Raw genomic sequence first — 13,320 nt, 5'->3', positions numbered from 1 at the left:
GAAAAAAATATAAAAATAAAATATTATGGTGCCTACAAGAAGAGACCTTGCTCTATGTGGGATGTGGGCTTCTGAGGATGTGGAAGGCTCCCCAGAATGCCATATCCCACTTAAAATCTTCCATAGTCATTAAGTAGTGGCCAAATTGCCAAGAAAATTGATCCCCAGATAATTTCCTGACAGACATGTTAGTAAGTAAAAAGTAAAGAGTAGGAGACAAGACTGGGAAGACAGGGAGATGGGCCTGGGTCACTTCCTGGGCAGTGAGTACAAATAGCACCTGCAGATATCTGCTAAGAAACTTACAAAAGGGCTATTTTTAAGTCAGGACCTAAGTGACTCTGGTCCATGCCTCTTCAAGGAAGGAAAAAGTCCTGATGGACATCTTGATTGGACAAAAGGCTTCATGGACACCCCATGGACACTGCATGAATATACTTTGTGACTTTTTCTATTTGTGCTAATTAATGCAAGTACTGGATGCTTTGCTTTTAGGGCTTCTACAGAACAAGCAGTTGTCGTTTGGTATCAGGTTAACATAGACTTGGAAAATTCCTTGACACATTTATTTTGATGTGATTCCCAAGACTTTATATGCATTGCAAATAGGTGAGATTTCAAAATTACTGATAATATTTCTGGGTGATGAATTGGGTGAGTCAACTTCTTCATTGATTTGTCTATTATACTTTTTAAATAAAAATTAACCAAGCCTATAGAAAATGGGGCTTTCTCATCATTAATGGGAATTACCCAGACCCAACTTTTAACATTTCACCTAAATGGTGGTTATTACCAGGACATTTAAAAGTGAAGCACAAAAGTCATTCCTAAGACACCTGAGATCAGGAAGGCTCTGACCAGGTGCAGGGAGTCACCTAGGTCCAGTTGGCATTGGGAACTAAATCTAAACAGACACTTCACAGAGGAGGATAGACAATCAATTAATAAGTACACAAAAAAAATTCTCACCATCTCTAGCTATCAGAGAAATGCAAATTAAAACCACTGAAGAGAAAACATCTCACTCCAGTAAGAGGGGCAGCCATTATGAAGTCAAACAACAACAAGTGCTGGCAAGGATGTGGGGAAAAAGGTACACTTGTACATTGCTAGTGGGACTTCAAACTAGTGCAGCCAATTTGGAGGGCAGTATGGAGATTTCTTGGAAAGCTTGACCCAGTTATTCCCATTCTCGGACTATACCCAAAAGACCTAAAAAGAGCATACTACAGGGACACAGCTACATCAATGTTCATAGCAGCACAATTCACAATAGTTAGACTGTGGAACCAACCCAGATGCCCTTTAACAAATGAATGGATTAAAAAAATGTGGCATTTATACACAATGGAATATTACTCAGCATTAAAAAATCATGGCATTTGCAGGGAAATGGATGGCACTAGAGCAGATTATGCTGAGTGAAGCTAGCCAATCCCTAAAAAACAAAATGTCTTCTTTGATATAAGGGAGGTGACTCAAAACAGAGCAGGGAGGAAGAGCATGAGAAGAAGATTACCACAAAACAAGGAAAAGAGGAGGGAGGGAAAGGGAGGGAGAAGGGGAATTGCGCGGAAGACGGAAGGAGTCCCTCATGGGTACACAAAATACATATACGATGGTGTGAAGGGAAGAAAAAGAGAGAGAGAGAGAGAGAGAGAGAGAGAGAGAAGTGTCACAGTAGAATGGGTAGAGAATAGTGATGGGAGGGTAGGGGAGGGGAGGGGGATAGGGAGGGCAGCAGAATACAACTGACACTAGGATGGCTGTATGTATACACATGGATGTAAAACCAATGTGATCCTGCAATCTGTACACGTGGAAAAATGAGAATTCATACCCTCTTGAATCAAGTGCATGATGTGTCAAGATCATTGCATTGTCTTGAGCAACTAATAATAAAAAATATATAAATAAATAAATTAGGATGGTGACTGGGTTTTCCAGCTGGTGGTGGCAACAAAAGGGAACTAGTGTTACTAAGGAACCCCAGTGTGACCCACAGCAGAGGAGGGGCCACCAAGCCAATGCCTCCTAGAGCACTGGGTCCACGCCCAGGCAGCCAGGGTCCTGAGGTGGCCAAGGACTTGCTCTAGGTGCCGCTTCTCCCCTGGGGACATTTACTTTGCATGGAACCAGAAAACCACACGGGGACTCCAGGATTTCTCCTCCAGGGACTTTCTGAGAAGCCAGAGATGCAGTCGGTTCTCTCTGGGCTCTTCCTGTCCTTGTACCTGGTGACCATCTTTGGCCACCTGCTCATCATCCTGGCCATCATCTCAGACCCCCACCTGCACACGCCCATGTACTTCTTCCTCTCCAACCTGTCCTTTTCTGACCTCTGCTTCTCCTCCACCATGGTCCCCAAGATGCTGGTGAACATCCAGACACAGAGCAAGGCCATTACCTACACAGGCTCCATCACCCAGATGTCCATCACCCAGATGTACTCTTCACAGCTTTTGGACAGCTGGACAATGGACTTCTTACCATCATGGCCTATGAACACTTTGTGGCCATCTGCCGGCCCCTGCACTACAAGGTCCTCATGAGCCCCAAGCTCTGTGTTCAGTTACTTCTCCTGAGCTGGCTCATCAGTGTGCTGGGAGCCCTTCTTGAAAGTGTGAGTGGACCGAAGCTCTCTTTCTGCACAGACGTGGAAATCCCACACTATTTCTGTGAATTCTCTGATGTCCTCAAGCTCGCCTGCTCTGATACTTTCATCAGTAGCGTCATTGTACATAGTGACAGGCATCATGGGGTTTTTCCCTCTTGCTGGGATCCATTTCTCTTATTCAAAAATTGTGGCTTCTGTCCACTCCCCTTTTCAATATGGTAAAAAAAAATACATCAGTGAATTAACCAAATAATTCAATAACCAACTATGACAACCTCCCAGCTCTGGGCAAGGCTGGTTTGGCACTTGGGTGAACTTAGGCACATGCTCTTGGCTGCCAGCCTCTCAGAAGCCTTTCTGCAGCACCCGCTGAGCTCTCAGGCTCACCTGGATGGGTTTCTGGAAGGAAGTCCAAGTTCCTCCCTGGACCGTTGACAACGGACACTGAAGTGGCACTGCCAGGCAAGACTGCAGGAAGGGGTCAAGGCTTGGATTCCAAAACAGACGTAGATCTCTAAACCAAGGAAGGCCACTCTGCCCAGGCCACGGTCGCACACATGCTGGGGGACAGGGACAGGAAGACAAGCACTCCCTGTGTGTCTGCTCATGAGGCACACTTCCCTCTTGTTATTCCAACACTCAGACATCATTTCCCTGAGGGACTTTGCTCTGCACCAAAAGCAATTTATTTTTTGCCGATTCTCTGTTCCCAAGATGACTAATTAAGTGCCAGGTGAATTAGTCATTTTTACTTTTATCCAAGAACTATTCTGCCTTCTATATTTCAAACCTCCCACACCTTCCCCCAATCCTGACAAAGTTTTTTCCTAAGTCTAAGACTGAGAAACCTACTTCACCAGGTCCCTTGAGTCCCCATGAGCTTGAGCCCCATCTCCAGGAAATTGACTGTTCCTCTATTCAACCATGGATGAACTGTGATCTCTGAATACAGAATCAAGCTACTACAACCCTTGGCTTCATGAGACTTTTCACAACAACAAACAAGCAAAAAATATGCTTATAACACAAGCTGAAAGTTGTCATGTGTTTATATTCATAAAAAATTTTAAACTTTAATGAGAGAAATTTAGATCCTTTTATGCACATTGCCCTGAGATTAGCAGTGTGTAATAATTCCCTCATTTAGTTTTATAAAAGCCCATTCTTTGTGGTCTGTATTGTGAACCTTGTCCTACATTCAAACCCACTGGGTGTCAGAATGGTTAAGTGATCTGCCCTGTTGTGCCCAATGGGAGTTCCAATCTCCACACAGGAGGACTCAGAAATGTGCAGTCTGTAACAGAATGGAAACACCGTGAATGTTGTGTTCCATGTACCTGGAACATAGCAGGTGCTCAATAGACACTTGCTGAATGAATTAATCCATAGATCATTTGATAGAGCAAGTGATTTGAGAGGTTAGTGGGAAATGCTGCTGAATACTGAGGAAGGTGGATGAGTGAGAATTCACTCTGATGGGAAAGAAGGAAGAAGGCTTACAAATGTGGGGCAAAGGGTTGGGGACAGCAAATAAAGGAAGTCTATAAATGCAGAGATAGGGAATGTGCCAGCAATGACAAGGGGTCCTGAGAGGGTGATTGCTCAGTTGTCCTTGCCATAGTGAGCCGCCATGTTGGGAGAGGCCCCAATGGCTACAGACCATGGACAGTTCCTGGTGCTGAAAGTGAACCTTGTCCAATAACCAGTCAGATAATGGGAGCTAGTTCTACCAAGGCAAAAACAGAATTCTGCCAATTTCCTGCATGAGCCCAGAGAAGACTCCTGAGCTCCCAGTGAGAACATAGCCCGACCAGAGGTTTGATTTGGCCAATGTGTGAGAAGCCCTGAGCAGACAAAGCTGTCATGTATACCTAAATTCATCTGGAAATGGGCACTCGGGTTGATTTAATATCTTAGCTATTGTGAAAATCCTAAAACAAACATGGGAATGCAGGTATCTCTTCAAAGCATCATTCCCTTCCCACAGGATTTAATTGCAGAATCAGATAGTTCTATCTTTAGATGTTTGAGGAAACTCCCTACTGTTCCCCACAATGATTGTATTAATATACATTCCACCAACAATATGCAAGAGTTCCTCTTTCTCCCCATCCTCACCAGAACTTTTGTATATGTTTGATAATAGTCAGTCTGACTGGGGTTAGATGGTTTCAATGCAGGTTTTTTTAAATTATTTTCTTTATTGGTCAATGGGCCTTTATTTTATTTATTTATATGTGGTTCTGAGATTCAGACCCAGGACCCCACACATGCCAGAGGATAATACACGAGTGTTGCTTTAAGGCACTTACTATGTGGTGATTTCTTTTGTATCAATGCCAAGGCAAGATGCACATTCTATCTCTCCAATTACTTAGGTCTTCTTTGTTATTTTTAATGCATGCTGAATTGTACATATTTATGGTATGTGGGGTGCTATATTTATAAGCCTATAAATAAGCATAATGTGTAATGATTTATTTGGGGTGATTAGCATTTTCATCATCTCAAACATTTATGATTTATTTGCATTGGAAATGCTTGAAATTATATTTTTCAGCTTTTTTCAAATCCACCATAAATTACTGTTACCTTTAGTCACCCTACTGTATTATAGAAGATGAGAGCCTTTTCTGCCCAACTGTATTTTCCCACCTAATCACACACTTCTTTCTAGTCTCCCTCCCTCTTTCCATTCCCAAACTCTGGTAACCACTATTCTACTGTCAACTTCAATGAAGTCAAAGTTCTTAGGTTCCACTTAGGAGTTAGAAGATATGAGACTTTTATTTATGTGCCCAGTTTCTTTCACTTAACATAATTTATCTGGATCTATCCATGTTACTGCAAATGACAGGATTTCTTTCACTGTCAGGGCTCTGTAGCTTTACAATGTGTAAATATACCACATTTCATTATCCATTCATCTGGAAATGGGCACTCGGGTTGATTCCATATCTTAGCTATTGTGAAAATCCTAAAACAAACATGGGAATGCAGATATCTCTTCAACATACTCATTTCCTTTCCACAGGATTTATCCTAGGTAGGAGAATTGCAGAATCAGAGGACAGCAATGTCTTCTGCTTGTGAATCTACGAGTGTATTGAATGAGCCTGCAGGAGGGTAGGCAAAGCAATGAAATAAATCCTCTAGTTTGAGGTCAGGGCTCTGCAGAAAGGACATGGGGGAGAATCCTTATGTTTAGGAGAATGAGACTCAAGGGACAGCATTGATCGAATAAAAATCATCTTCAGATAAAGAAACAGATGGCAGGAATGGGAAAACATGGCTGCAGGAACGCAGTGAGCCAGCAGATCTCACCTAGTCGGAATACTCCATCTCTGAGAGTGTTAGAGGACCCCTAAACAGCTGCTCTCTGCAGAAATCACCAGCGCTTGGACCCCGAGTGGAGCTGCGGGCCTCAGTGTTGGAGTAGGACACCTTGCGTTGGAGCAGGACCCAAAGCCCAAAGTTCTAGCCCAGGAAGACTCCGGGAGAGCCTTAGCAGAATCACCCATCAACACATTTGCAGATCGCCAAGACTTCACTCAGTTCCCACGCAAGAATTGCAGAACCAGATAGTTCTATATTTAGATGTTTGAGGAAACTCCCTACTGTTCCCCACAATAGTTGCATTCATTTACATTCCTCTAACAGGGTAGAGAGTTCCTCTTTCTACCCACCCTCACCAGAATTTTTGCATATGTTTGATAATAGTCACTACGACTGGGGTTAGATGGTTTCCATTGCAGGTATTTTTTTAAGAGAGAGAGAGAGAGAGAGAGAGAGAGAGAGAGAGAGAGAGAGAGAAGAGAGAGAGAGAAATTTTAATATTTATTTTTCAGTTTTCGGCAGACACATCTTTATTTTATTTTTTATATGGCAGGCATTATTTCAATTATTTTTTTAGTTGTCCATGAGCCTTTATTTTATTTATTTATATGTGGTGCTGAGATTCAGACCCAGGACCTCACACATGCCAGGCAAGTCTCTACTATTGAGCCACAACCCAAGCCCTCCATTGCAGTTTTTATTGGAATCTCAATTATCATTAGTGATGGCAAGCATTTTTTAATTTATAGGTCCCATTTCTTTCATCTCCAGAAAGATATCCAGTGTTCCCAGCACCATTTTTTGTAAATATAATTCTTTCTCCCATGTACATTAACAACTTTGTTGAAATTAGTTGAATGTAAATTTATAAATTTATGTCTCGGCTCTCTATTCTGTTCATTGGTCTGTGCCCATGCCAGTACTGTTTTATTACTATTGCTTTGTAGTATGTTTTGAAGACAAATATTGCTCTTTCTTCACCCTTATGCTTCTTGCTTAGGGTTGTTTCCATTGTTTGGGTCTTTAGTGCTACCTCAACATCTTTAAGATTGCTTTCTTTACTTTTGTGAAGAATGTCACTGGTATTTTGATAGGAACTGCATTGAATCTATGGATTGTTTTGTGGAGATTGAACATTTTAACAATATTAATACTGCGAATCCATGAACATGGGCTATCTTTCCCTGTGTGTGTCTTCATCAATTTCTTTCTCCAATGTTTTCTACTTATTGTAGAAATCTCCTACCTCCTTGGTTTAATTTATTTTATTTTTATTATTGTGTGTTTTTAAAGAGCTGTTTGTAAATGAGATTGTTTTCTTGATTTCTATTTCAACTAGTTTATTATTGTTGTGTATAAATGTTGCTCATTTCTGTTGTTGACTTTGTGTCCTTCGGGTTTCCTGGATTTATCAGTTCTCCTTGTTTACCAGTGACATCTTTCAGTTTTTCAACCTAAAAGATCATGAAGCTTGGATAGCAAGTACCAAAACACAGTTTTGTAAGGGGAACAACTTCTGGTGTTCTCTAACACAGTAAGTTCATTTTAGTTTTACAACATCTCATTATGTGCCTCATGAAGAACTAGGAAGAGAGGAGTTTTCAGGCTCCACACAAAAGGAAATAGTACGTGTTTAAGGTGATGGAAAGGCTGATAATGCTGATTGTATCATTGCACACTGTGCACAATATCAAATTATCATGATATCCCATGAGTACGTATAATTATGTGACAACTATAGTGGTAAAAATCAGGTCACCTCAAATGGGACAACCTAACATTCTCTTGTCCAGTTTGGATGCCCTTATTATTGGAACGTCCAGAACTCTGATGAAGAACAATGGTGAGAGTGAACACCCTCACCTTCTTCCACATCTTACAGGAAAAGCTTTCAACTTTTCCCCATTCACTACGCTGTCGGCTGTGGGTTCATCATATGTAGCCTTTATGCGTTGAGCTATGTTCCTCCTATGCCTAAATTGTTGAGAGTATTTTTCATCATGCAGGAAGTTTAAATTTTATCAAGTGCTCCTTCTGTATCTTTTGAGATGATCATATGGTTTTTATCCTTCATTCAATTGATGTGATGTGTCATATTTATTGATTTGTGTATGTAGGATCATCATGTGAGAAAAATTGTGGGATATTACTCCTGTTTGATCATGGTGTATAATCTTTTTTGATACACAGTACTCATTTTTTTGGAAAAGATACTAGATATGATTTCAATCTGCTTGAATTTTCTAAGTCTTTCTTGTGGCCCAACACATGATCTCTCCTGGGGAGTGTGCTGGAGAACAAATGTATTCTCTTGCCGATGGTGAAAATGTTCTGTATAAGTCTAATGGGTCCATTTACTTAAATGTGTGAGGTCTAGTGTTTTCCTAACTTTCTGTGCGGATTATGCAAACGTGGTATATTAAAGTCCCTTACTATTGTGGCATGATCTCTGTCATTTCTGGATTCTATAAAAGCTTGATCTCATGAAAGTGAAAAGCAGAAGGGGGGTTACTACAGGCTAGAAAGATAAGGGAGATTAACAGATGGAGGAGACTAGTCAATAGATACAAGATTACAGATAGTAGGAAAAAATTCTCATGTTCTATTGCACAGCGGGGTGACTATAGTCAGCAATAGTATGTTGTATGTTTCAAAATGGCTGGTGGTGAGGACTGAATGCTCTCAGCACAAATGATAACTATGCAAGGTGACAGATGTGCTAATTATTCAGATTTGCTCATTATACCTTATATGCAAGTCTACTCCAGAAATACATACAATACTCCATAAATATGTACAATAATTATGTGTCAATTAAAAATACCACTCCTCCATATTTATCCAAAAGAGCTAAAATCAGCATATACCAATACAAATTTTTATAGCAGAACAATGCAGAATAACCAAGTTATGAAATCAGCTCAGGTGCCCATCAATAGACCACAAGACAAAGAAAATGTGTCATATATACACAATGGAAATTTGCTCAGCCATAAAGAAGGATGCAATGAGGGCATTTTCTGGTGAATGGACAGGAGTGGAGGACATTAAGCTAAGTGAAATAAGTCCTCCAGTGTCAGAAAGTCAGAGGTCAAATGATCTCTCTCATATGCAGAGATAGATTGAAATAGGAAATGTTTTAAAAGGTGGGGGATTCCCATGAAAAACAGAAGGGAGGTCCATAGAGCAGATGAAGGGATCAAGGGGGAAGGAGAAAAGATGAGAAAGGGAAGGAACTGTAGAATGAAATTGACCAAACTTTGCTATGGGTATGTATACCACAGTGAATCCCACTTCCATACATGCTTATAATGCACCAGTTTTTAAAAAAACAATAAACTAACAGAAGGAAGACCAATAGAGGAGAAGGGAGTCTGGGGTAGGAGAGGAAGGAAAATGGAAATACTGGGGATTAAAATGGAACTGATTATATAATATGCACATATGAATGTCTAAATTACCCCCACCATGCTGTATTACTCTCATGAACTAATCAAAGCATGTTTTTTTAAACAATCAGTATTCTATAAAAATACTACCACATATCTTATGTAATTGTTTTTAATAATGGGAAAACAAGAGAGGGTGTAACAAATTTAAATTTGTTATATTCGGAAAGCTTGGACTCTAATTTAGAAATGCCATAATAAATAAATGCATTTTCATTAAAAAAAGGCCCCTTACTATTCTTTTATCACAATCTATTTCTCCCTTTACATCCTGAAATACTTCCTTTACATATTTGGGTGATCCACGGTTGGGTGTATGTGTTTATATTTTATATTATCTCATGGAATCAAACCCTTTATCATATTTAATGACCTGCTTTGTGTTCTTTACAGTTTTTATCACCAGCTTTTTGGCTCCCATGGGAAGGGCACTTTTTTCCAACTTAGAGATACCCCCCAAGGGGACAAAATTGACTGGAAATTTCACAATCATTTCTTGTCCCCATATTCCTAGCAGATATATATATTGCCTAGAGATTACAACATTAGAAGAATAATAAAAACTAGTCAAAATGCTCTGAGAATTCAGACTCTGGAATTCAGGACACACTGTTCATCCTGATGTCCTCCATCCACCAATCCAAGGACAGAAGGAAAATCTCTTCTGTCACAGGAACATGACTGTGTTCCGTCCCCTGATGGGGAGGGCACAGCGGCTGTCTGCACCACGCACCTGCCTGCAGGACAAGATCACAAGCTCATCTGCCCAGGACCACGGTAGAGAGAGCAGGAGCAGCAGAGTGAGGTCTCTGCAGATGAAATCAGAGGAATTAGAGGTGGCTCCTCTCGGGGCATCACCTGGGGCCAGGAAACAGGAAAGTTCATTGTGTCAGAAATTTCCAGGTGCCCAGCCTGAAAGAAGGAAGCCTCAGGAATGACTGCAGCCTCTTCTCTCCAAACGCCTCCCTTGCCCTCTGCTCACTCTGACTTCTTTACACAGCCCTCTTCTTCCTCATCAGGAGCCCATTGCTAGTTCCCCTGGGGGCAATGCTGGCTTCCCCTAACGTCTTTCCCAGTGTCCATGTCTCCGGCTCACCCACAGGTCCTGCAACATCACGGTCACCTTGCTCCACCCACTCACATGGTCAGTGACCCCTTCATCCACCTACAGTCATTTCTTCCATGTGCACAAGTGACACCTCTCTCCTCCCGTGTGTTTCTAGGCAGACAAAATGCTGTCAATCAGCAGAAAGGACTGATAAATCCTCTGCCACCGGTAAGTGCAAATGAACATGACTTACTGTTTCTATCATATCCTGTTCACCTTCAGTGAGCCAAACCCTGGTCTGTGGGTGTGACATTTTTGTACTGTATGGAATACAACCTTTATGCAGGGTGGATTGGTTAATTGCTGCAAATAAGGAAGAAAGTTAAGTCTGTGTGTTATTATTTAGCCTTATCAAAAAGACTTCTGAGTAGTTAGACTTTGCAAACAGTTTTAGGTTGTTCATATTGTCATCTGAAATGTGCTCTATTTACCTTTCCACAACATGTGAAGCTGCGGTTACTTTTTTTCCTTCTGTGGTCACATTGGTTTGAAATTTCAGAACAACATTGGGTAATGGTAGCAGCAGGTATATGATCTTCTGTGCAAGCCTCATGTAAATTCCTCAGCTTCATGTGAGAGTGGATATAGCTGATAAACAAGGGAACTGTTTTTGTCATATTTAAGCAACTTAACTGTACTTTGCCAGATCTATTTCCATAAAGTTTTTTCTCCATCTAATTACATGATCCTATTATAGCTAGAGGATCATTATCTTGCTGGTTGTATTAGAATGAGTGACCAGCATGAAATACTTGCTGCTTTCTTGGATCATATGCCACCTTTTTATCATATTTGACACACAATGAATACACTTTGGGACTTTTTCTACTTGTGCCAATTAATGGAAATCATGGCTGCTTTGTCTTGTAGTGCTACAGAACAAGCAGTTGTCGTTTGGTATCAGGGTTAACATAGACTTGGAAAATTCCTTGGCACATTTATTTCCATGTGATTCCCAATAATTTATATGCATTGAAAATAGGTGAGATTTCAAAATTACTGAATTTTAATTTTGGTGATGTTCATCATTCATGAATCCACTGGATCCATTCATCATTCATGAATTCACTGGGTCCACGCCCAGGCAGCCAGGGTCCTGAGGTGGCCATGGACTTCTTCTAGCTGCTGCTTCTCCCCTAGGGACATTTACTTTACATGGAACCAGAAAACCACACGGGGACTCCAGGATTTCTCCTCCAGGGACTTTCTGAGAAACCAGAGATGCAGTCGGTTCTCTTTGGGCTGTTCCTGTCCTTGTACCTGGTGACCATCTTTGGCAACCTGCTCATCATCCTGGCCACCATCTCAGACCCCCACCTGCACACGCCCATGTACTTCTTCCTCTCCAACCTGTCCTTTTCTGACCTCTGCTTCTCCTCCACCATGGTCCCCAAGATGCTGGTGAACATCCAGACACAGAGCAAGGCCATTACTTATGTAGGCTGCATCACCCAGATGTGCTTCTTCACTGTTTTTGGACAGCTGGACATGGGACTTCTTACCATGATGGCCTATGACCACTTCGTGGCCATCTGCCCGCCCCTGCACTACACGGTCCTCAGGAGCCCGAAGCTCTGTGTTCAGTTCTCCTGAGCTGGCTCATCAGTGTGCTGGGAGCCCCTCCTGAGAGCATGAGTGTACTGAGGCTCTCCTTCTGCACAGACGTGGAAATCCCACACTATTTCTGTGAATTCCCTGAGGTCCTCAAGCTCGCCTGCTCACACCTTCATCAGTAGCATCATATTGTACTTAGTGACAGGCATCATGGGGCTTCTCCCTCTTGCTGGGATCCTTTTCTCTTATTCTAAAATTGTGGCTTCTGTCCTGTGGATCTCCACAGCAGGAGGGAAGTGCAAGGCCTTTTCCACCTGCGGTTCTCACCTCTCAGTTGTCTCCCTGTTCTATGGAACCTGCCTGGGGGTCTACCTCAGATCCACAGGGACAGGTGCCTCCTGGACAGGGGTGTTGGCCTCCACCTGCACACCCTGGTCACCCCCATGGTGAACCCCTTCATCTACAGCCTGAGGAACAGGGACATGAAGAGGGCCCTGGGAACATTTCTGTGCAGCTCCTTGTCCTCCAGCAGACAGGAATACTGACCCTGTGCCTGCACAGTGTGGTGAAGAGTAACGGAACAGGGTGCTTCACAGTGTGGACGCTGCCTCTCCTGCTGGGCTCCAATGCAGATGCTTTGCTCTTTGTGCTTCTTGGCCATATACACAGATTTTATGACAAAGGGTGTCTATAAGTCTATTGCCTGTTTTGTATTTTTTTTCTTCCTTTCAATCTGTAGAAGCAATTACTTGTTGGTTTGACTGTTATTGTTGTTTTGTTTTTGTTTGAGTCAGGATGTCTCTGGGTTGCCCAGGCTGGCCTTAAACTCACGATTCCCCTGCCTCTGCTTCCCAAGGAACTTGGATGACAGGTGTGCACACCATGCACAGCTGCAGTTAACCTGCTCTCAGATTTGTGTGTGTGTGTGTGTGTGTGTGTGTGTGTGTGTGTGTGGTGTGTCTTTTTCTAACCTGGGGCCTTCCTTTTCCAGTATGTTCATGGCTCACCTGTACAGTTTCAATGAAATCCAGTGTTGCTCCATTTTTAAACTTACTTTTCCATACTTTAGATCACAATTTCGGATCACAAGAACCATTTGAGCTCAGGAGGTGATAGACATGGACCCCAACTGTGGGGAGCCCCTCTGAATGCCCCCCCTTCCATCCTGAAGTGAGAGGCTCTGACCCATCCCTACATTTCCTAGTGACTTTGGCATTGTCCCAGTTCAGGAAGTTGAGGGCCTGTCTTCAGAT

At 42.1% G+C, this 13,320-nt stretch overlaps 1 pseudogene across 1 annotated transcript; it reads left to right on the top strand.

The window, feature by feature from the left end:
• Positions 1-2,198: 2,198 nt before the first annotated feature.
• Positions 2,199-12,612, top strand: LOC308643234 (olfactory receptor 7A17-like; annotated as a pseudogene). Its single transcript has 3 exons — positions 2,199-2,418; positions 2,463-2,626; positions 11,654-12,612. The product of its transcript is annotated as an olfactory receptor 7A17-like (transcript).
• The last annotated feature ends 708 nt before the right edge of the window (positions 12,613-13,320 follow it).

This window comes from Spermophilus citellus (genome assembly GCF_964194105.1).
Source record: "Spermophilus citellus genome assembly, chromosome: 3".
Classification (NCBI taxonomy): domain Eukaryota; kingdom Metazoa; phylum Chordata; class Mammalia; order Rodentia; family Sciuridae; genus Spermophilus; species Spermophilus citellus.
This window is presented reverse-complemented; position numbering and strand designations above follow the sequence as displayed.